The sequence below is a fragment of the Myotis myotis genome, unplaced genomic scaffold (genome assembly GCF_014108235.1).
Source record: "Myotis myotis isolate mMyoMyo1 unplaced genomic scaffold, mMyoMyo1.p scaffold_m19_p_11, whole genome shotgun sequence".
In the NCBI taxonomy this organism is placed as follows: Eukaryota; Metazoa; Chordata; class Mammalia; order Chiroptera; family Vespertilionidae; genus Myotis; species Myotis myotis.
The window spans coordinates 41,533,605-41,559,958 of record NW_023416315.1 but is presented as its reverse complement, the minus strand read 5'-3'; positions in this window follow the sequence as shown (position 1 = coordinate 41,559,958).

The window sequence follows — 26,354 nt, the reverse complement described above, 5'->3', positions numbered from 1 at the left end:
CTCTTGGAGTGAGCCTAATATTTATCTACCAAGTGGCTGAATTTCATAACTACTAATTTGTATTTTCTTCTGATAATTTATGTATTCTAAGACTGCCAGTTTTATTAAAGCATTTGTCTTTAGTTATGATACTGAAAACTTTCTCTTTGGAAATTCTCTGGATTTATGACTAAAGGATAATACCTTTTATTGTGGCAAATCTGAAACATTTCCTCCACTTCCTTCAAAAGAAGGCCAACAAAAAGAAGGTTGTGGTTGTTTGTTTATTTGTTTCTGGTCAAAAATTGTCTTCTGGGTATCCTCTTTTCCATTGCTTTCTTTTCTATACAGATGGCTGTAGCAGATACCAATAAGTGGATGCATTCAGATGAGAATTCATATAGGCATTCAACATTCAGCTGATATTCATTGAGTGTCTACTGTGTGCCAGGTACTTACTGTTATCTGTTACAGCCCAGCAATGGCAGACATTTGGGTACTCATCAAATGAGTACACATTGTGTGTGTAGGAAGGACTGTGCATGGATAACACATATTGCTTGATCTATCAAAAGATCAAGACTGGCAATTGGCATATTAAGTTCTATTTCTGGATTTGCCCTTCTCTTTGCTGTATTGGGGCAAGTTCTTGCATTTCTATGGGCCTTCACTTTCTCTTCTGTGAAAAGTGTGATGCTGACTAGAATAGATGATATTTACGTCCCTTCTAGTTCTAACATTCTAAGACCATAATGCCCATATGCTTCTTTTACAATTTTAAAAAAAATACTTCCAAATCTGCATTTATGTACTAACAAAAATAATTATGGCCCCTCCCTTTGGTAGGTACCCCTCCAAGTATTCACAATTATTCCTTTTCCATGTGAAGGTAGCGGACACACATTTTCCACAGGAATATATTGGAACTTGTCATTATATGTAAACATGTGCATCTTAAGAAGTTTCCCAGGACATTAAACATTAAAGAGGAGAGAACTGGAAGGCTGGAATCTCAGGAAGGACTCATTTCAGAACTCATTTAGCTTGACCTTCCCGGGGCACAGCGTCGCTGACCAGCCGGCCTCTAGATGGCAGAGGAGCACCGCTGCGAGCGAGCCGGCAGGCTTTCACCGCCTGCAAGTAGCTGCACAGGTTCTGGTGCTTTAGTAGGTGATTTAGCTGTGCACAGAGTAGTCAGGGTGGCTGCGTTGTGAAATCTTGGCTAATTTGTACTTTTAGGCCCCTTTATGTCCTCTACCCCCTTAAAAAAAGAGTGGCTTAAATATAGGAGAGCACGATGTGTAGCACAGCGCATCACTTTTTAAAATGAAAAGCATTCTTGGAAGATGGGCCTTTCAGTGTTTTAGGAGCAGAGACACGTTGGGCCGTGGAGAGACCCGCAGAGAGTGGCCACTGAGCAGAGCCCTTACAGTCCCCATTCAGGACTCGCGATGGTCGGAAAGTGAATCCCGGCTCCCCCATCTGCTGTGTGTTCTTGAATGAGGTATGGACCCTCTCTGAGCTTTGGTTTGCAGCCTGGAGATGACAGTGGTGCCTCCCTCATGAAGCGATTGTGAAGATAAAACGAAAAAATTGAGGCAAAGCTCTTGGCACAGAGCTTGATCCATAATGAGTATTCCATAAAGGGCAAACGTTGAGCCTGATGAGTTAGTCATACACGTTAAAGGGGATTTTTTTCAAGTTGAACAACATGCATCCTGGGAATGTGAGAGCATCTGAGGCAGCCACCAGGCATCCTAATGCCGTTTTATACAGACCTTGCTGTTCAAATGAAAGAATGAGCCTAATTCTTCCCGGTAAGTGCATTAGGTTCACAAAGTTCCGACGACAGGAAGCTCAGAGGCCCATGTGAGCACACCACTGCCACTCTGACAGCGTCTTAACAGGACACTTCTGTTGTTTTAAAAAAATCAGCATAACTGGGGCGGTGGGGGCTTGCCGGGGTGGGAATGGCTGGGGAGGGGGGTCAATTGGGGAAAAAGAAGACATATGTAAAACTTTAAATAATAATAATAATAATAATAATAATAATAATAATAAAAGAAAGTTTACTAAGAAAAAAAATAAAAGGGAAAAACAATCAGCATGAACATTCTCGTCCAGACAGGATTTCCAAAGGAAGAGGGAGGAGGAGGTGTGATTTCCCGATGCCTGCAGCAGAGCTTTATGCTACTAGGTTTCAGCTGAAGTTGGTACCCCAGAGAAGCACCTACCACAGGAATCATAGAGAACTTACAGAAAATGATATTTTGAATATTTTTTGTAACCTATTGAAAGAAAATGTATTATAGTTATGTAAATGTAGGCCTGTTGGGAAAAATATGACAAGTTAAACCAGTAGAATTGCAGCAAATGGTGAGAGGCAAATCTTTTTTTTTAAAGTCCCACTGTCCTTATCTTTTTATATTTTGGCCTAATTTGTTCATTCTCAGTGAAGTTTCCCCCATACATTAACGGAGAAAGACATGGATAGTAATAATGGAAGACAATGGAGGGAGGGCTTTGAGTAGTTTCTAGGTACTCACAGGTACACTTACCTGGAAATGGAATGGATGGGAAGAAATATACATTTTTGGTTCTTACACAGAAAGAGCAGCACATCTAAATGCCATTATAAAATTTACCCCTGTTCTCTGTGTCCAGGGGAGTGAAGAATTGGGGAAACCTGGGCTTTCTTCTCTGCTCTGCCTCCAAGTGGCAGAGTTAGCAGCAAGTCTTGGAGTTGGCAAACGTTCTCAGGACAGGAGCCTTGTCTGCAGGCCTCACAGATTCCACAGATTCCTCAGCCATTCTGAGCTGCATGTCCTGCTCCTCTTCCCTCTGCGTCGCTGAACTGGCCTAGACCCTCTCCACCTCCCATGAAGAAAGGACCAGGGGTCCCTGTGGACCTGAAGCAGGGCCCCTCTTTGCAAAGCAGATGCTTTGATTCTTGCCCAGGCCAATAAGGGCAAGTTACACATAATAGAAACAATCCCTGTGTATTTAGGATGTGAAGACCCTGGGGATATTACAAAGGCTTCAGTAGATACTGCTCTAACTAGTGGCTTAAATCCATTCATTCAAATTGTAGTTGTTTTATGTCTGTTGCATGCCAGGCACGGTGCTGCATAATATTGATAAGAAATAAGAGTAGGACATGAGCCCCGATCTCAGATGTTAATGGAAGAGAGATGGGTGAAGACAAAGTTATGCTGCTCACACACCTGGTATGTGATTAGCCTGTTGGTTTCCTGGAGTCCTTCTCTTTGAGAGCTGTGGTGCTTGCTGATGAATTAATTGTACAGGGTGTGCTGGGGTGAGGGAAGGAAAAGGAAGCAATCTCAACACTATGTCAAGATGATCTTAGCATTACATATCACAGAACAACCTCTCCAGCAAAAAAATGTGAAGAGTTGGGCTCTGTGTATTACAACTTGCTTTATTAGAAAATAACTTGCAGGAACATAAGGGACAATCTGCAGTACAGGTGATGACTGAGAATGACTACTTTTTGTCAATTTCTGTCTCTGTTGGGAGCACCAAACTATATTTATAATAAGCTTCCTGAAATCTGCGACAAGACCATAGGGAAAAAGGTAAAATTATTCTTTTTAGAAATTCATCCAAAAGGGAGAAGAGAGGAATTGCTTCAGATTTGAAGATTTTAGTTCTCCTGATTTATTATATGAATACCTGATATATGAGATTATGGAAAAAATCTGAGACAGTTTAAAGTTATAGCCTTGGAAAGAGCAGATATATGAATAGGTTTAATTGCCTTACAATGGTGCAATCTTAAGATAAAGGTCAATATTGGCACAATGCTTGGAAGTAGGCTTTTGGGATAATGTCATTTTCAAATGTGCGATTATTTTTTTGCCATCCCTTTTCACATAGGTAATCATAATTTTACTGTACACACCAGTATTATTGCAGTATATTATGTTATTTTGAATGAAATATTCAACACTAACAAGATGCAAGCTACCAACTAGAAGAAATAGAATCATTAGGATACTATAGGCACATGAATAAATGGGGGAAATACATCTTTCTTGCAGAAACCCAGAGGTTGATTCTTTGAATGTTGAGAGTGACTGAGTATGAGGTGTGTGTGTGTGTTCCTATATGCCAAAATTTATAATGTGTTTTTGCCATCTTTATTAAAAGTCTTTAAAATGCAGACATATGAAGAAACACATATTCATCTGAAGCATGAAGCAACCCACCCGGAAAACCTTTCAAAACGTCATCTTCATTCTAACACCCAGAAGTGTCATGTCATTCATCACATGTAATTAATACATCACTTCTTCCCTTTCCTCCCTGACCACAGACATTGCAAAATGAGCCTGTGGTTTTGTAAAATAACACTATTTTCAACAATTTGTTTCCATGTCTGGACAGATGTAGTGCTTAATTTGTCAATTTTGAAAATTTATTTTGCTCAGTTTTTGGTCTCAGACGCAAAGATATACATACCTGTTACTACAAATATGGAATAAAAATCTTAATTTTGTAATATTAAAAAACAAAATTTTTTTTGCAAACTTTTCATTTCAGTATGACAAGATTTATCAAAAGCATCATGGTATTTAAGCGAAGTGAGATAGTTTTATGAAATGTTGAAGAGTCTTCTAGTTGAAGAAAGGTCATGGGACTAACATAAGCATTTAGTCTCTTCAGTGTTATGTTTGTGCAGAAGTTACTGGTCATTGATTTCCCTCCTCCAGAATGGTTTCAAATTAGAAATAAATATTAGCATTTAGTGTATTAGATTATCATGCAGAGTATGTGCTCAATCAATACATAGTTATTTAAAGTTAATTTTGTATTGCCTTCCTTTATGGGAAGTAGCATTCATATAGGTAATGCATGAGTATTTGTTCTAGCATCTTAATGTGTGCTTAGAAGTTTATTTGATTATCAGTGTTTTATTGGCATGTATGGGAATTCAAAACTGTGTACATAGTAATCCAGCCCAATAACTGAAAACTAACTCAGCTGGTGTTTTGGCTTTCCAATCCTTGCTGAAATTTGATAGCATTTCTTAGAGACATACAAGTCACCAGCATAAGGTAAACTCCATCCTTTGCCCCTTTCACCAGGAAGGATGGGTGGTAAAATATTTTGGTTTAAAATGACAATCAAAGGACACATACATAAATGCAATTACAGTAGAAGAGTGATTATTGAATTATATAATTTCTCTAATTATGACAACGAAAAGTCTGAAAGTAAAACAGATTCTCACATTTCTTTTTGTGAGAATGTTAACATTTTTTTCCATGAATAATTAAAAGGTAGCTATATTACTTTTAAAGTTCTTCCCAGTGTGTAAGGCAAATGAACAATAAAATATAGTAGGTAACTGAAGTCATTATTTGAAATACTTTCTCAAAAATTCTAACCTGTTATCTATGTGCTACCCAGCTGAGGACAGGACAGATCTTTTAACTGAAATAGGTAAATAATACTTTTGATTTGCTAATTTAATTAGCATATTTGTATCTGAAAAAGTGCACTCTTTTTCAATGTTATATTTTTCTCTTCAGAAGGAGATCTCTTGTTTTTAGAGAAAGATGTAAATTAAATTTAGTGTCTTTTTTATCCTTAAAACACATCTGTAGGCCATCTAGGTGAATGGTATTTTCAACTACATGTTGCTGAAAGATGAAATTGGATTTTATAAGCTGCCTTCAAAACTTTGACATGTTGTGTTACTTTTCTAGTGGATTAGTTTAGCTCTCACACTGTTGAGTCCAGTGGATCTAGTCTGTTTGATGAGTGACTCCTTTCCCTTGAAACTCCTTTGTGTCCCCAGAATCACAAATTACAGGAGAGTTCTACATGTGGGAGGTCAGGAGCTATTTGATGTTAGAGGCTAAAGGAAGTTTCTTCATAAAGTTCTCTGTTATCTAGACCCCATGTAGTGGGATTATGCTCATACTCCTAGGGTTCTATTCAAACGGATACTTCCAACTGAATGTTCAGTGAAGGACAAAGATAGAAATGCATAAGTCTCACAAAATATCTAGAAATTATGTTGGTTTGCATTGGTTTAGTTCCAGGAACCATAGGAAGACAGATAATATATAATTACTCAAAGGATGACATTTTTTTGAAAAAAAAAAAAAAAAAAAAAGAATAAAGGAGCTTTTGTTCTTTTCCATATCCAGCAGGGCCTCCAATAACGTGGCTTCATTATCATATTGATGAGATGCTTTAGGAACCTAATTTGTTTATTACAATTAGCCGGTGGTAAAATTTTATATATAATCTTTTTACTTAAATTCCCAAAACCTATTGGGCAATGTTAAGTGAGAACTTAACTGTAATCCTGTCTAGCCCTATAACCCCTGATAACCAAAGACGTTCAGGCTGTAATAAAGAACAAAAAGCATTTATTTAAGCAAAAGAGTTGCCACCCAGGAGACACAGATTCAGGTAGCAACTTAAATTGTGCTCTGCTGGAGGGTTTATAAAGGCAAAAAAACACAAAGTGTAATTCTGTCATGCAAATGAAGGTTAATAGGGATTGTTTAGTTCCAATATGCAAATAAAAGTGGCGGGGGAAAAAAAATGACAAGGAGGTCACGTCCATGTATATCCATAGAGCAGTTGTTCCAGGACGTTAGTGAGTCAGCAATTTAGCAGCCCTGAGAACCGAGGCACAAGGTATGTGCAGCTCGCACTTCCTCAGTAGCCTCCTGACTGTACTTTAAGTGACTTTCTTAGCAACGCTTATTCCATTTTATTGTCTCCATTATCACCCCAATGAAGAAGCTCCCTGCTCATCCCTGCCACGGGGCTGTCTTTTATTTTCCTGCAGAGTCTCAGTGAATTTATAAGACCCTGGTTTTTTGGCAGGGAGTAAAAGAATGCATGCAGTCTGGTTTCCTCTTTTGAATCATCCCCTTTGGAGGCCTTGCCTAGAAATTGCTCACTATTAAGTTCAGCTGTGACACTGTGTGAGCTTCTGGCCTGCAGCATGCATTAGGGTCCCTCGCTCTTCATTCACAAAGAACCTAGTTCAGCACTGATTTGAACTCTTTTTCCCCCTTTGAATGTACATACCTTTAAATGTACCCATGTCTGTTCCTACATATTCATAACTTCTGACTGAATATCAGTGCGGATACATTCCCGGCATGTCTGTGACCTCAATTTATTCCTCCCACTCAGACTGTACTCAGACTTTACTGATGAAACATAAAATAATGCTATTACTTGATAGCTTGCTGCATTTAGGAATCTCAGATGTATGGATGAATTAAGGTCCTAAGAAAAGTTACATAAACTGGAGCCATAAAAAAAGCATACTGCTGAGACTGTCTTTGAGAATGTGTGGCTTAGAATAAGGGGCTGATTTTGCCAAGACAGTAAAATTGCAGCAGGTCAGCTCCTGCAGCCTTGATTGCTGCGTAGGACTTCAGAATTCAGATGTTATGAAAATGCGGGAGCTATCACGTGTGCTCTTAAAAGACATATGCTTTAAATGGAAGAAAAGGAGTTCAGATCACCATGGAATATCCACTTATATAAAATGTAACATTCTCTTATTTATATTTTAAATTGGGCTTTCTACAACATAGGCATGCCAGAAATTGAAAGGCATGGAAATGGCATAATTTAATTGTAAAACTATTTTCCTTGCCAAAAAAAGAAATAACTCTTATTAAACAGGACAGTTAAATATTACATTATATAATACCATAACTCACACAATAAACCAATTTCAACTTAAGAAATTAGTTTTGCATAAGCCCGGCTATTAGTATCAATCAGCTGCCAGGGGACTGATGCATTCATTATTTTTATTCTCTCTTGTTGAGATTTTACTATAGTGGGATTTCTGTACATGGGTTCTTGAGAGGGTCAAGGACTGCAAACTTTGACCCTGTCCTCAGTGGAATACTCAGAGAGGTCAGTGACATTATTATGGGGGAGCAGACACAATTCCTTTCACATCAACGGCTGACTACTGAAAAATTGGAAGCTTTCCCTGATGAAAATACATAGAAGCTAAGTAAAAAGCAAGCCAATAGACTATCTTTAATGTTCTCCCGCAGAATGGCTACTTTTAAAAAATATTGTATGCCCAGGAAAGGGGAATCAGTGGTAATCAGACTCTTGACTGGACTCTACCCTCTTTGCTCACTGTTTCATTTCAAGCAAGCTTTTAATTTGCTGGGTTTTTAAAAATGCTATCTGATGATATTACCATGGTAACCATGCCTTGGCAACCAACCATGTTGCCCAAATAGTACTCAAAAATCAGAGAGTAGAACAGTAAGAACATAGTAAAACTCTTCCCATCCTCACCTGTGAAACCTCCAAACAACTAGCCGGTGATGACGACATGGGAAAGATGGGGATGTGTAGGGAATAACCTTGAATGGGGACAATTGAAAGGAAAAGGGATTTTAAAAAATGGTGTCCATTGAAAGTTTTTGTTTTTTTTAAGTAATCATGGCATTTTTAAAGTTAAACTGGAAGTAATAAGAAAATCTATGCTTGGCTTGGCAGGTATGGGCAAATAGAAAGCAATTCCAGTAGATCGCCTAAAGCAGCGGTTCTCAACCTGTGGGTCGCGACCCCTTTGGGAGTCAAACGACCCTTTCACAGGGGTCACCTAAGACCATGGGAAAACACATAGATAATTACATATTGTTTTTGTGATTAATCACTATGCTTTAATTATGTTCAATTTGTAACAATGAAAATACATCCTGCATGTCAGATATTTACATTACGATTCATAACAGTAGCAAAATTACAGTTATGAAGTAGCAACGAAAATAATTTTATGGTTGGGGGTCACCACAACATGAGGAACTGTATTAAAGGGTCACGGCATTAGGAAGGTTGAGAACCACTGGCCTAAAGGATGTGCTAGGTGGGGAGTGGGGAGGCTCAGGAGGAGAGAGTGAGTGTGAACTGCTGTGTGGATAAGTGGTTTAGACAGAGACACCTTTCCTCGCTTCAATTTAAGGCCATATTATTTTTTAAAAAATTCTTTATTGTTGAAAGTATTAAATGTGTCCCCTGATTTCCACCTCATTGACTTCTCCTACCCTGCCCCAGGCCTTCACCACCCTATTGTCTGTGTCCATGAGTTATGCATATATGAATGCCTTAGATTCAACAGTCTGTTCCATGCTTCTATGTCTCTGGATCTATTTTGTTCATCAGTTATTTTGTTCATTTGATTCCACATATGAGTGAGATCAAGTGATACCTGTCTTTTTCTGACTGGCTTATTTCGCTTAGCATAATACTCGTCAGATCCCTCCATGGAGTCTCAAAGGGTAAGATATCTTTGTTTTTTTACTGCTGCAGGTCATATTTTATTGGTAGATCTTATGCAGATGTGTGACGTAGCACAGGAACATATGTGTGTGTGCAGGGAGTTTTCCTCTAGTTGAGTCTAAATGGGGCATGAAAGTCTGGTTGTGTTTGACAAAGGTCGTTGTCCTCTTTCCTCTCCAGCATACATTTGTATGTGAGTGCAATTCAAGAGATATTTACTAAAAAAAAATCTTAAGCTATCCTTTGTGATAAGTACCTTCCTCCTTCTGGCCTCTTAGGTTGGCTGATCTCTCCTCATAATTTACCCGACATCACTGACAAATCTCCTGCTCCCTGAATCCATCTGACTTCATGCCTCCCCTTCTTCATGTGCCTGGAATCCTGCCTTTCTACCTCTTTTTCCAACTCACTCCTCCCTCCAACTAGCAAGAGGAGAGCCGTTAAGAAAGGAAACCATTTAGATGGTTCGCTTTATAACTCGGTATTTGTTGTTGAAATGGCAACCTGTCAGAAAATTTTTTTTGACTCAATTTCCAGGTCAGTTTATATGAAGAGCTTGATGCTCTTTTTCCATTTCATTAGGAAAATCAGTTCCGTTTAATCTGTTTATCTAAATACATTGCGATTCATTAATCAAATTTTATTCCTCTAGTAATGACAATATTATTTGCATGAAGCAATGTAAAGTGCTATTTCCTTCCGAGAACAATACAAGTATGATTTGTAATATTTACTATTTATACTATTTTAAAAATCTGTGTCAAACTAGGAAACTTGGGTCAAGTTTCACTAACTGCAGCAATGGGAGCAGTACTCATCATTTTATGGTTCTAGCAGAGGTGTCCACAGCGATGGAGGGAATATAGCTGTGAGGAAATGACAAATTCTCTCCGGGATATTTGGGGAAAGTCATATCATAAGATAATGTACTCCTCCTTATGAATTTAGAGAAAACTAGATGCTTTCACTGACTGTTCATTGAAGGTAGGTCATAGCTGGCATTAACAAAAAGGATAAACCAGAGAGTTAGTCTATAGAAATGGATTGTTGCCAGTGGAGAGAACCTGTCTTGAAGTAGCTCCTAACCTAGGAGAAACTTTGGGAAGTCCCCTGAGGTTTCAAAATATTCTTCAACTTAACGTAGTGGTTCTCCAGCTTGTGTGGGCATCAGGATCACCTGGAGGACTTGGTGCAACCTGCTGGATCCCATCCCCAGAGTTTCCCAATTAGAGATGGGGGCCTGAGAACATGCATTTATAACAACTTCTCAGGTGGCACTGATGCTGCTGGTCTGGGGCTAGCCTATGAGAATCATTGGGCTGAAGAGTATCATAGTGCCTGTATTCTGCTTTGTGCATTAAGGGTGTCATCATAAACGTGCCATTGCTCTTTGAGTTACACAGTCACTTCAGTAAGATGTAGGTAGGGAATGGTTGCAACACACAGTGTAAAAAGAGAACCAACATATTTTGTGTTTCAACAAATTTTCCAACAAAAAATTATTTAATATTTTTGCCTTAAAAAAATATACTTAAAAGGGTAAAAGCAAGAAATTGTGTCAAAAATTCCAACAAGACTTAAGTTTCCAGCAGCACACAGGAGGTAGTTTAAAAATACAATTTTAAAAATACACACTCATACACAACTTTTTAACCCAATATAGTGCTTTTTCTTAATTGGCTGATAAATAAGCAACAGTACACTTAAATAATATCAGAATTATAGTAGACACTATTGTGTGATTTTAAAAATAGTTTAGAATTTCATTTAATAATAGCTATTGAAAAGGAACATTACTTTTTCTTATTGGGGGAAGTAAAAAATATCATGGGAATTAAAATTCCAAAAAGATTATTTTGTTTTATCTCAGTTATTCATCATGCAATAACACAAGAATCAAGCCTATTTTCTTTTGGAATTCACTGTTTCATAATGGGACAAGTGATGATAGAATTAATGAATATTAGTTTTTTTTTTTCAAAAACAATTGTTAGGCTATGTCCTGAGATGTGTACACATTCAACTCAATCTTGTGTTCTTCTGTTACTTCCATTTGCAATACTGTGCAATTAATTATTTTATTTTATTAATCCTTACCTGAGGATATTTTTTACATTGATTTTTAGAGATAGTGCAAGGAAGGGGAGAGACAGAGAGAGAAGCATCAATGTGAGAGAGACACATTGATACATCAGTTGGTTGCCTCCTCCACATGCTCCCACCAGGGCTGAGGGATTAAACCTGTAACTGAGGTATGTGCCCCTAACCAGAATCAAACTCAGGAACTTTCAGTCCGAGGGCCAACGCTCCATCCACTGAGCCAAACTGGCTAAGGCTGTAAAACTATTTTTAATTTCCATATGATCACCCTTTGTATCATTTATCCTCACACAAAGGTTAAAATGTTATTTACTAAGGCTAGAACATCTACCAGTATATTTTGTAAAAGTTTTCAACTATAGTTTGAGGTGCTAAGCCTCTAGATAAGTCTCAATTATCTAGAAAATACAATTAGTCAGAACACCTCATTCTCTGAGATCTTGGTATGTATAAGGTGTTTCATATATGAAAATAAAATTAGTGGTCCTCAATGCCTTTGAGTTATTTTCCAAATCTGATAATGGATAATGTTGAGGTTCCCAAAGCAGCTATGTCCAACAGAGCAAAATGACATGCCGATCAAATCCATAAACATAGTTCTGTTAGCATAGTATTCTCACCAACACATAATTACATATATTGTAAATTATGAAAAAAAGTATCATTCTTATAAGAAGTGAGTTAAAAAGCAAAATAATTAATTTTATTCTCTTTAGTAACATTATAAAATTTATATATATCTTCATGCAGAATCAAACCAATAGTACCTCAAACAACAACAGCAATGAAAAGAACATTCAATATAGTACTGGAATCCTTTTTATCTTAGTGAAATGTTGTTAGATTTATAAATTAACTGTGTCATCATCTTAGCATGTGACTTTTAAGAGAGGTCACTTCAGCTTATTGCAAACACACAATTTTTTGTAGCTAAATGAGATCATTTATTTCAGTTTAGAACATTAATTTATTAGCCTGGAAATTCTGTCAAACCTCCTGATTAATCACAAATATGTATTTGAGCAAGGGGATGTTGTGAATCCAGTCTTTTGGAACTTGCTACCTCTCTTTTCAGTTACAGTTTTTAGGTGGTTCCGTTGCTTAATGCTCATCATAATTAATTAATTTATAAATAATTTATACCCCATTTTCTCCCAAGACAGGATTTAAGGAGGGTGTATTTAACTAGGAAACTACCCTAAATATATATATAATGAGGTGGATTTCAGTATTCTCTCTTTGGCGACTGGAAGGTCATGCCTCCTTGCCTAGGAAAACAGTGCAAGAGAGCCTTGTTGGCCAGGACCTCTCTTCCTCCTGCTCTGCCTGGCTCACTTTGGTGGTGAGGGGCTACTGGTCCTTGTCCTAGTCATTAAGGACATGGACTAGGTTCAAATTCTCTTTCTTCTACATCCTGACATTCGTCTGGGGCCAGGTACTTAATCTCTCCCTGCTCATGTTCTATCCTTAAAACAGGGATATTAATTCTGTGTCAGAAGGGAACTTTGCAGTGTGCTATCAGTTTTCCCCTTTACAATCAATGAAAGTGGTTTTAAAACTGCCAGCCAACTGCTTGTTCACACACATCTAAATAACCAAAAGTGTGACAGATCTTTTTTTTTTTTTTTTTTTTTTTTTTAAGGGAGCAGTTTATGAGTCAATTGGCCAAAACTGTTGGGCAGAGAATACAAATAACCATACTGATTGTAGATTGTTGCTTTATAGCTCTTGACTAATAAAACAGAAAGAAGGTAGGCCTATTTAATTTGAATTTTAATGTCACATTTGGGAGAGTATCAGCCAGACAGGCATGGTTATACTGCAGTAACGACATCTCAGTGGCTTAAACCCAGCAAAGGTTTCTTTCTTCTTCAATCGCCTGAGTGACTCTCCCAGACATTTGTCTCTGTGACAACTCAGTCTTCTGGGCTGAGGAAGGGCCATTATCTGGGAGCTGCACTGGGTGGACATCTGGCCTTGTTAGTCATTGGAAGGGAGCACACAGCATGGGAAATTGTACATTAACTCTGTGATTTCACATAGAATTGACATAGGTGACTTCCAGTAACATTCCATTGGCCATTCCATTGGCCCAGCAAACTATATGGCCATGCCAGATTTAGGGACATGCGGAAGTTTAATCCTCTCATGTTGCATAGGAGAAGCAGAAATATTTTTGGGCAATATTTAATCAGAACTAGCTTTAGCATTTGTTTACCTTTATATGTGGTTGCTTAGGATTCTTATTAAGTTGAAATTGGCTAAGTGTACAGATGCCATATCTCACACCAAATTATCCCTTAAGCATTTTTATTATATTTATTTGGGGTCTATATTTATATCTATCTAATATGTTTATAATTTTTTTCCTAAATGTTGGGGCTTTTAAATGAAAGTGTTTACCAAATACTTCAGTCTCTGGTTTCTTAAATGGGCTAACATATTCCACATGGTACAGAATGCCAAAGGATAAAGCTGGCGGTCTTTGCATTTTACATAATGGTAAATAATCAAAATATTATATTTTTGGTAAAAGAACAATAAAGTCTTAAGATAAAATATGAGCCCTCCTTGTAATTTTGGGCTGAAGTAGGTTTCTGTTAGCTATGTCCAGAGGGAAGTATTTACTTTTTTCTGCTACCAAGATTACTTCCTGGGCAGGGTTGAGAAGCACTGCTTTTGTAATGAGTTTTTTTATACATCTTTTATTTGGAAATTTTATTAGTTGTTTTCATTTAGGTGGTAATGATCATATTATGTTTCTAAAACTGAAGTTTCTTCAGGGACTTATTATTATTACTATTATTACTAGAGGCCCGATGCACGAAATTCATGCAACAGTAGGCCTTCCTTCCCCCAGTTGCTGGCACTGGCTTCCCTCTGGCACCCGGAACTGGGCTTCCCTTGTGCAGCTGGCAGGCACCTGGGACCTGGGCTTCCCTCGCAGCCCTGGACATCTGGTCTAATTAGCATATTATGCTTTTATTATTATAGATTATTATTATTATACTAGAAGGCCCGTGCACAAAAATTTGTGCACTGGCAGGGAAGGGGGGTCTCTCAGCCCAACCTGTGCCCTCTCATGGATCACACTGCTGCTAGCCCTGCCCGCCCAGTCTGCCCTGCCCACCCCGCCCAAGACACCGCAGGCCTGGATCCCACGCTGGGGTGAGCAGCCGCTCAGATCTGCTGCTGCCGGCCCCGCCCAAGACATGGCAGGCCCAGATCCCACACTGGGGTGAGCGGCTACTCAGATCCTGCTGCTGCCCGCCCTGCCCACCCGCCCAAGACACGGCAGGTCCAGATCCCACGCTGGGGTGAGCAGCCGCTCAGATCTGCTGCTGCCGGCCCCGCCCAAGACATGGCAGGCCCAGATCCCACACTGGGGTGAGCGGCTACTCAGATCCTGCTGCTGCCCGCCCCGCCCACCCCGCCCAAGACATGGCAGGCCTGGATCCAGTGCCAGATCTCCTGCGGGAGGGCTGGTTGGGGGCTTAGGCCCGGATGGTAGCGGGGCAGGCAGGATGGCGCTGTCCCATCCTGCCTGCAGTATGCAAATTAGCTGCCATCTTTGTTGGCGGTTAACCGCCATCTTAGTTGGCAGTTAATTTGCACATCACCCTGATTAGCCAATGGGAAGAGTAGCGAAGTTACAGTTAATTGCCATGTTTGTCTATTATTAGATAGGATTCCCAACAGGGCAGTTTCTTTTACAAAGTATTTCAGAATTTGTATACTATACCTATTAGTATTTGGTAAGAGAAACTGGACAATACAAGTGATCATTGTGTTCAGTTTTCTAGACCACCAAGGGGAACTGTGAGAGGATACAGAACTACTCCCACTCTTCCCCACTTTACCATGTGATTCTATTTATGGTTCATATCACCTGTAGCTATTTGGATCTGTGTTCATTCATTCATTCATTCATTCATTATCAGACAACTTCTGAGGATCTACTATATGTGATTGGCATTGTGCTAGGTGCTGGGGATTAGGACAAGATGATTAAAACAGTTCCTCCCTTCAAGGACATTATGTCTAGTAGATGATGGCCACAGGGGGCTGTAAAATCTCTCATTCATTTCACATATATTTATTGAGCACTGATATGTGACAGGCACCCAGCAATACTACAGTGAACAAGAAGCAGTAGAGTATAGAGTTTAAGAACAGAGTCTCAATATCCAGACAGGCTGGGATCAAATAGTATTGTGGGGCTTCAAGGGAGCTCTTTAACCACTTGTGTCCCAGTCTTCCATATGTTAAATTGCGATGATGCAAAATTTACTCATGTTATGAAATTTTTAGGAGGATTATATGAGTTAGTATATATAAACACTATATAACTTTTAGCTCCTACTATTACTCTTCACTTGTTTCTAATGCTTTACTCCCTTCTCAAATCTCTATTCCTTGCCATCTCTCCTTTCCATTCTCTGACCAAGCAGTTCCAGTAATTAATCATTAATTTGAATATCATAGTTAATCAGTAACCTCTAAAAAATATTGCCGTAAGAAACACCATGCAAAAAATACAGCTGTATCATTTTTTTGGTGTTTATGCAATCCTCTTTTTTTGTTATTCTTTTTTATTATTATTATTCATGGAAAAAAGCCATTGCAAATCATTCTTCAAGGGACTTAACCAGGTAAGATGTTTGATCCAAGGGCAAGACAACCTCAATAAGAAGTTGTGTTTTACAGGAGCCTCTTCCACTTTTCTAGACTCTGAAATTCTGAAATGTCTCCTGTCTGCCTCCATTACCAGAGCCTTATGCTTGTGTGATGAGTGGGCATTCATCAGGGGCACACAATTGTCAACAACCTGCTGGGCACCTTGGCCCAGAGCAGCAAGGACTGCTACTTAAGAATTTTTACTGCCTTTATAAAAGTGCTTCACCAGTGGATTTAACTTTGCAAAGGAATAGCTGGAGAGAGAACTCAGTGGAGACCTATTCTTTGGCAATATTTGCATTTTATAGGAAGCATACATATAAATTTCCCATTTCTATAGTAATATGGCTTTAATCTTAATGAATACCATTTTGGCTGTTCTCTTCAGAGAGTGGAATTAGCATTCACATGTGAACTGGAAATGTTAAAGTGTTATTAGTCTCTTGAGGCTTTTGCTTCTGGCTATGCAGTTTTAGAGATTTCATCATAGTTTTAGATGTATCAAAATACCACCATTTCTGCTTGTTAGAATGAAACTCTCCAAAGTTTCTGTCTACGTCAGGCCAGGGTTTGACTTTTTAAAAGAAGGAAAAAATGTCCTGGACCTTGAATATAACCCGATGTCAAAATCAATGAAAAAGCCAGCGAATATTGGTCATTAGAAAGCTTTTTTGTAACAGTTTTATTCAGCATTTATTATCAAGAAATTTCTTAGTTAAACTGCTTATTAATAAGAAATTCCATTTATTTAGAAATTCTATTAACTGATTTAATGAATGGTTTACACCTTCCTTGGTTCCCCAAAAAGTTTAAGTTGACAAGCCCCATTTTGTGCTGGTTTTCTACTATTATTACTTTTATTTAAAAAATAATGCAAAGATGACAACTTGAATTCCAGAGTCATGTAAAGTAACCATGGCTTTGAGAATGCTGCTTAATTTCTAGCCTTTGCTGCCTGTCTTTTTCTCACATATAAAGCCCTTCTTTCACAGTTATTCTTCAGGCCATGGTCATTGTACCTTACATCAAGATTCTTGGTCATTAGATAAAAATTTTTGGATAATATCCCAGGTTTTGGTTATATAATAATCAGTGCCAGGAGTATGACACTTCAACTTTTGTAAGTGTAACTTCACTTACACACACATCTGCCTTTAACATGTGAAATCTATTTGTTAGAATCTAGGTTTTCATCTTGCATATTTTTCTACTTACATCTAAAATATAACATTCTTAATCCTAAGGTGATGCTCTGTGACAGAGGTCCTCAAAGTTTTTAAACAGGGGGCCAGTTCACTGTCCCTCAAACATTCCACACATGCGCACTGCGGCCTGGGACGAGTCGGCTGCTAAGCAGGACAGGCAGCGGTGGCAAAAACATCCGGCGGGCCCGATAAATGTTTTCGGCGGGCCGCATGTGGCCCGCGGGCCGTAGTTTGAGGACGCCTGCTCTGTGATAACAAAGACAGCCTTCTCACTAAAAGAATATTTATGGAAGGCCTTATTTGACCATGCACTTATCATTTTAAAAAAATATATGTTTATTGATTTCAGAGAGGAAGGAAGAGGGAGAGAGAGATAGAAACATCAATGATGAGAGAGACTCATTGATTGGCTGCCTCCTGCATGCCCCCCACTGGGGATCGAGACCACAACCTGGGCATGTGCCCTTGACCAGAATCGAACCTGGGACCTTTCAGTTCACAGGCCGACACACTATCCACCGAGCCAAACTGGCTAGGGCAGTGGTCGGCAAACTCATTAGTCAACAGAGCCAAATATCAACAGTACAACAATTGAAATTTTTTTTGAGAGCCAAATTTTTTAAACTTAAACTATATAGGTAGGTACATTGTTATTAACTTAATTAGGGTACTCCTAAGCTGGCCTTTGCTAAAAACGTCCTCAACCTGATTGAGGTACGTTCGCTGACGTCGACCCCTTCCAACTCTCCCATGTACACTTGTCTTGTATACTTGTTTCATCTATCTCCTTTCTTTCATCCTCTCTATATGTCCAAACCATCTCAACATACCTTTCTCAATCCTTGACACTACATCTTCTCTCACTCCACAACATTCCCTGTATGTGCGCGCCCGCACGTGGTATTTTGTGGAAGAGCCACACTCAAGGGGCCAAAGAGCCGCATGTGGCTTGCAAGCTGCGGTTTACCAACCACTGGGCTAGGGTATGCACCTATTTTTTAAAATCTTCCCAAGGGCTGTGCATTGCTATCCTGATACACCTGATGAGGTCACTGAAGGTCTGAGACTTGGTCAGTGTTACAGCTTTTAAGTGGCAAAGCTGGGACTGATTGTCATGGCTAACTCTAAAGGTAGCACCACTCAGTGTGGTCCTTGGACTAGCTGTCTCAGTGTCTCCTGGGAGTGTGTTAAACTGTACAATCCTGGGCTCTGGGACTATGAGATCCAAATATGCATTTTTAGGTAATTAGGTGACTTGCATCCACATTAAAATTTGAGAAGGGAGGTATTGTCCTTAAAAAATAGTTTCAGCCGAACCGGTTTGGCTCAGTGGATAGAGCGTTGGCCTGCGGATTCAAGGGTCCCAGGTTCGATTCTGGTCAAGGGCATGCACCTTGGTTGCGGGCACATCCCCACTGGGGGGCGTGCAGGAGGCAGCTGATCGATGTTTCTAACTCTCTATCCCTCTCCCTTCTTCTCTGTAAAAAAATCAATAAAATATATTTTTAAAAAAAGTAGTTTCAGGCAGTTTAATCAAGACTCTGAAAAAATTCCACTTGAGGTGCTTTTTATCTCTGGGCCTTTATGACTTTTACCTAATCACACATGAGGTTATATTTCATTATCCTTCAGTTATTATGCTTTCACATCCAGCATTGAGCTAGTCTTACAAGGGTCATGGGTCCTACTGGCTTCTGTGACATTTTTTTGTGTGATCTGTTTTGGTGGCATCATGTTAGTTAAAATGGTCTTGTGGTTATAAAACAAGAACAATTGATGCTATTCTAATTGCTTGAGCCTTTCATGTATGCAGGTAATCTTTGTCATGTTCCCCTCTAGATTTACCTTTGCTTGTTTAATTCTTTAAAAAATATTGGACTTTTTCCTTGTCTGTTTTTTCAAAACATTAGAAGTAACTTGCAGTGATAAAAGTCACTTAAGGCAGGCAAGATAAAAAGAAAAATTATAGAAACAAGTTCAAAGAGGTGAAACATACTTATATCATGCGTACGAAATGAATTAGGTGCTGCAGTTGAAAACAGGAATTAATTCTCATCTTTTGGGCAGTGAAGTCAAACAGGGGAATGTAAGAGGCTGCCAAATTCTCAAATTAGGATAAATAGAATCATTCATGTTCATCTGGAGTGAAACATATTTTTCTGCTATTAGATACTCAGAGTAATATATTAGGTGTCTCTGTATAAAAGTTCATAAGGCCACATAACATATACTGTCATATTTTTGCAAAAGAACACAAAAAGCATTAAAACTATACCTTTCTTATGTTAGTCTTCAATAAATATTAAGGTCATGAATTTTAGATTTTACGAAGTAATTTTTTGAGGGGAATGGATATAATATGATGGTAGTGTATTGTTCCTTAATGATCAAACAACTGAATACAGTGACAAGAGCTTGAGAGCCTTTTGTAAATATGTAATTTAATATGTCCCTTGGTCTGAGCGTCCCTCTTGCATTAGGTATATTTGAAGTGGGCTTTTGGCAAGTGCTCAGTCTCAGTAAGTTTGAGTTTTCAGATGAGTGTGTGAAGTAATAAAGTGTTCTACTGTTGGTTAAAGGAGGCTTAGAATAACAGCATGTTGGCAGGAATGTTGATATCCATTGTGAGAAGCATTTTTCTCTTCTTAGTAGAAATTTTCATTCTTGCAAACCTTTTCTGATTACATAATGGAAGAGACCATTTTTTTTATTGCATGTAGGTTAGTCTTAAACACTGTGACAAAAGAAGCAACTCTTGAATATCTTCCCCAGAATTGTTGTGGGTGATTACTAAAGACTCTGGCTACATGGTAATATATACAAAAATATAGTCAACCATATTGAAGGTCGTTCAACATTAAACAAACAGTTTTTGAGGCCCAGTTTTGCTCCAGTTTCTTTGTAAACAGTGGAATAATTGTTGTATAAAGCATGGTCTCAAATCTAAGGGGAGTTTCAGACTGGTATGGGAATAAAACTCTTAATTTTTATTTAAGTAGAAATGATGTTCTATACATTTACATTAATAATAAAAACACAGCCCTAAAAAACTGATTGACATTTTACCCCAGAATCACTTGGAAATATTTGCTAAAAATACAGAAAAATAATTCATGAGCATACCAAAACTATTTTAAACAAAAACTTCAAGTGATTTAGATGCATGAATCTTTGATGGACACTGAGAAATAATGGATGAGAATGGTCACTTTATATTTAATGGATTAACTGGTCATTTTGGCTGCGTGGAGGCCCAGTTAAAGTGTAATGACTAAGGTCATCTGTAAAGACTGATCTTAATAATTACCTTACAAGTTGACTTGAAGCAAGTTTCCATGTTAATCTCTGGGCATGAAATGTAATGATGCTTTATTATTGTTAATTTATGCTTAAGCTTCCATTTGCTCTTCTTTTTAACCAACTTAACAATTATACAGGCTATTTCCCTCAGGGAAATGCTGTAATAGGACTAATTAAATATTTAATATTTTAAAGGACTTAAACAACCTTGTAAGTCAAACGTTAAGAGAAGATAAAATCATGATGTTCCCTTTGGTAGGAGGAATGTTAATGAAGCCCTGGGATCTGGCATCCCTTTAATTCCCACGTGCTGTCTCTGTTGGGAGGCAGACTAGCATGATGGTTCAGTTAATGGCTCTGGCAACCTGTGGCAGTTCTGCTTGCTAGCTGTGAGGCCTAGAGCAAATTTCTTAGCCTTTCTAAGCCAATTTATATATCCAATAAAGAAAAGGGATTTTTATTCATATGAATTAATCCCATAAACTACAGATGTTACCATAGTTGAGACTTGCAGATTTTTCTTTTAAGCTAGACAGGTAGCTAGGATTTTGGAAATGGATATGTTCTTTTAGAACCAATCTCATGTCTGGAAAGGAGAAAGAGTGACAGAATGAAGAAAAGAAGGAGGAGAGGGAGTAGGAGAAAATATCTCTAAATGCAACCCTATATAGGGGCTAAGGACAAAGAGCAAGCAGTCTCTAGTCTATACAGAGGATAGAGATTTATTAGGTATATACAGTCAATGTCAAAATGACCTCACTAATGTGGACAAATCAGTCATCAAATATCAGACCATTGAAATCATATAGGAAATGTTTCATTTTTCTAGGTCAAGGGTTAATGAATGAATCTGAAGTGGTAGAATGTTTTCCATCATTTTTAAAAATTGCATCTTATTATTTTTTCAAAGTTGATGCAGAAAAAAGGACCTAGACTAACAAAGAATTAGAAAAGTTGTCTCTTTGGAAACTAAATCAGAAGTAGGTGAGTAAACATTTAAAATAAATAATCAAATATATCTGAAATATTTTTGAAAGCTTGTCCTATTTACTATGTTTTTAAAGGTGTTTTTTTTTTCACAACTAGAGCTATTTTATAAACTACTTTCTAATGGAGAGGTTAAATGTGGAATTTACCCACATAACTTTTGCTGACAATATGAATTGCAGATTTTGGGGAGATCAAAAAAAATGGTTGCATTGTACATTTCAAATCCACCAGTCTTGTAATTAACTTCATATCCTATAGGCAAAGGAAACAATGTTCTCAACTCCATTCATTCAGCAAATATTTATGATTGGTACTGTCTGCTAGACCAGCAATTTTCAACCATTTTCATTTCATGGCACACATGAATTAATTACTAAAATTCTGGATCACACCAAAAAAAATTATATTAAATTTTGCTGATCTGACAAAAAAAATAGGTATAACTTTGATTCATTCATATCAGATGGCTCTTGTTGTGTTGGCTGCTGTTATTATTTTATTTGGCAGCCTAAGGGAAAAGAGGTCAGTGCCCTTGGCTAACTAGTCAGGTATTGCATCTTTTAAAAATTGCAGCACACCAGTGTGCCTGCTGTAACACACGTGTTGAAAATTGCTGTGCTATCCCATTAGAAAAGAGAATGGGGTTTAAAATTTATTAGCAATTATACATATATTTTTCCCATTAATGCACCATCACTCAGTATTCTTGATTAATTCTTAAACATTTATCAGCTATGTATTGGTTTTCTGAGACCTTACTGGAAAATCAGGTTCTGCTTTTCTTTCATACAGGACAGGTACAGTTGATCCACATTACTCAGGGATTCCATTTTCGTGAGTTCTATTCACTAGAATTTATTTGCAGCCCTGAAAGCAATATTTGTGGCACTTCTGAAGTCATTCATAGATAATTGAGTTGGTCTAAACACACGTTCCCAGCTGAGGTCAAACAAGGCCAGTGTCCTCCCTTCTTGATTGAGCTCTCCTACTGTAAACACACATCCTTTACCCAGTCTACTTAGTGCCACATTTTCTTGCATTTTTGTGCTTCTTATTGGTGATTTAAAATGGTATAGTCCTGAAGTGCTGTCGAGTGTTCCTATGCATAAGTAGGCTATCCTGTGTCTTTTGGAGAAAATGTGTGGTAAACTTCATTCAGGCATGTTGGTTGTAATTATTATGTTAACAAATTAACAATATATATATTATAAAAGGTGTATCTAAACTGAAACACACATAAAACAAAGTTATGTATTGATTGGTGATGAAATGCTATGATCAGAGATTTGTAGGAATCTAACTCTCTCTTTTTCCTTGGAGCATTTGATGTTCATAGTGACTTTATAGAATATAACTAAATTGAAAACATGAATTGTTTCACATCTTTTGGGCAACAAATCAATTTTATTTGCATTTTTTTTGAGGAGTTTAATAAATGCTTGTTCTCAAAATTGTCCTTTTTAGCCCTAGTTGGTTTGGCTCAGTGGATAGAGCATCAGCCAGTGGACTTAAGGGTCCTGGATTCTAGTCAAGGGCACATGCCTGGGTTGCGGGTTCCATTCCCAATAGGGAGTGAGCAGGAGGCAGCCAATCAATGATTCTCATCATTGATGTTTCTATCTCTCTCTCCCCATCTCTCTTCCTCTCTGAAATCAATAAAAATATATTTAAAAAAGAAGAAATTGTCATTTTTAATGTAAGCCAAGATAAATGATTCTTTCCGAACCTTAATCAACTAGTAAGTAAATACAGAGGAGTGAGTGGAAAATAACAATTATAGATGAGTTTCAAACATAATTTCTGTTTCTTTCCTTATAATATAAAAAAAATCAACTTCTGCTAATGACCAACAAAATGAACACAGAGGGCTTTGAAGTCTAGAAGAAAAAGAGGTCAGTGGGGGGAAAAGGAGACTTATGTAATACTTTAAACAATAAAGAATTTAAATTAAGAAAAATTTGTAATGTGATCAAATCTACTTTGTGGGAAGAGATTTATCTGTTCTGCTTGTCATTCTATCACTTCCTAGCACAGTTTCTAATCCACAAGGAATCTTCAAGGTATATTTTAGAAAATGAATTGCATTGAATTAAACATAAATGGACACGTGTTGGTACTGATTTAATAAGGGATATACTTAATTAAAATATAAGATAGAGAAATATTAGGGACATTTATTTGATGAAAACTAGTTGTAGGGTTAGCTGGGGAAACCACCTCTCTCTAGGCAATGACAGCACATGCCAGCTCCACCTTCCTGTGTTGTCTGTGTGATATGGGTCAAGTTGTCCTGCTTCCTTGGGTCTTATTTCTTTTAATTATTAACTTGAAAATTAACTTGATTGTAAGACAATAGAAAAAGTCATTTACCAAATTTTGCAAATATATATGAGACCTGAGAACATATGTAGATATGTATTCTGAGGGCCCAGACTGAGAATAGAGAGGGGAACACAATTTAACTGAGCTGAATTTATTTTTATGAGTTAAGTATAGCATCTTGAAGACATCCACCCTGATTGCTGGTTGGTTGATGGAGACCTGCGTAGCCCACATTGAATGAAGCTGATGGCCATAATTCCTTGGCAAAATCTAGTGAAAAGAACCTGAAGTCTTGGGAAAATAGGAATATTAGAGTTGATTTATCATTAGCAATTGCTCACTTCCCACACCATAACCCCCAAGTAGCCAGTTACTTTCTATTGTTTTAATAGAAACTTTTGGAATAAAAAAAAAGTAGAAGAAAGATGAGAGAGAAATACTAAGGCAATTGATATAAATTTTTTCCCTTTAGTGTATTACAACCAGAGTTTGAATCTAGACTATGTGAACAGTCAATAATCTAAAGATTAAAAAAAAATCACTTTGGCCAGTGCAGTCATGCCCAGCATTCCAGTAAGCTATTACTTTCTGACATCCGTATATGGGATTATGATCTTTTTAAAGCACCACTAGGATTACAATAAGCTTATAAAAAAGTACCTGGGATTTCTTGCTGTTGGTACGTAGAGAAGTTATGGTTTCATTTTTTTTCTTAATGGAACTATCTTCTTCGACATTAAACATCCTTGAAAATCAGCTGGAAGCTTTTGCTAAAAAGATATCCAATGCCTTGTGACAGGCCTTCACCACAAATAAACTGAGCATGCCAACAGCTCCTCACTTTAAAATAACTTTTGCACAATTACTTTTCTCCCAAAGCTTTATACTAGTGAAACATCCTTGAAAGCATTTTAAGGTTTTAAGGAACAAGAAATAAAATTCTATGAAAAATTCAATCATAAACAACAACAAAAGGTCACTTACAAAGAACAATCTCAACTGAAGTGATAATTGGATGAACAGTTACTATAGGTGCCTGACAGTAACAGTAATTTTTCTGCATGGATGCATCCAAGTATTTTTATATTAAAAGAAAAATTATTCTAGATATCAGAAATCATAAAATGTGTATCCTATAATTGAAGAAATGACAAGCATAACATATATCATCTTATTTAGTTATCATTAGAAACCTATAAAATGCTATTACCATATCCTCTCCTTTTAAAATTATATTAGAAAATGCATCTAAGGCTAAAAAATGTGAAATAACTCTATCAAGATCCTGAAGCTCATATATAATAAAACTAAGTTTCTGATGTTTTAATGCCCAAGCTTGGCAACCACTTTTGTATACTTTTACTCAGCTACAAGCTAAAGAAGTAGATGTGGTGATCTTTTCCTGCTCAGAAGTACTATGTTTTTTCACTTATATTTACTGTTGTTATTGTTCAATATATGTACAAATATTATAACACTAGAGGCCTGGTGCACAAAAATTTGTGCACTTGGGGGGGGGGGGTCCCTCAGCCTGGCCCTCTTGCAGTCTGGGACCCCTTGGAGGATGTCCACCTCTGGCTTAGGCCCACTCCTTAGGAGATCAGGCCCAAGCTGGCAGTCAGACATTCCTCTGGCAGCCCGGCAGCCACGGGGGATGTCCACTTACCATCAGGGAGCAGACCTAAGCTGCAGTCGGACATCCTTAGTGCTGCTGAGGAGGTGGAGAGGCTCCTGCCATCACCGCTGTCCTGGCAGCTATCAGCCTGGCTTGTGGCTGAGCAGAGCTCCCCCTGTGGGAGCGCACTGACCACCAGGGGACAGCTCCTGTATTGAGCATTTGCCCCCTGTTGGTCAGTGTGTGTCATAGTGACCAGTCATTCCCAGTCGTTCTGCTGTTAGGGTCAATTTGCATATTACCCTTTTATTATATAGGATTTCTCTGTAATTCCCTTTTGTATTCTGTTCTTTATACTCTATTTAAAAACAAAAAACCTTAGTCATAGTCTTATTTTTTTTCTAACTTATTTGAATATTATACATATAAAAATAAGTCTGACTGAATTTGAGAATAGTATTCTCTCAGCACATCCTGGTATGATCTTTATTTTCCTATAAATTTGTTAAACATATGTTTCAATCTCTTGTAGAGTGCTTTTCTGTACTGATGGGGCTAGAAGGCCAAACACTTCATTTCCCAGACACCCTTGCAGCTGGTGATCCCCATGTGGTGTAAGTTATGCCAATAGGAGATTTTAATTTGTAAATGTAACACCCATTTGCCAGTGGGGACCTATACTTTAAAAAGTGAAGAATAGGACTTTATTATAGTTTTACATGAATACAAATTATATGCAGATGTCGGAAGAGGAGAAAATCAAGTATGTCATTCAAATTTTAGTATCATCTTTTAAAGTATATTACTTGTCACAATAGGAAGACCCAAGTACTTTATTGATGTTTCACAAAATG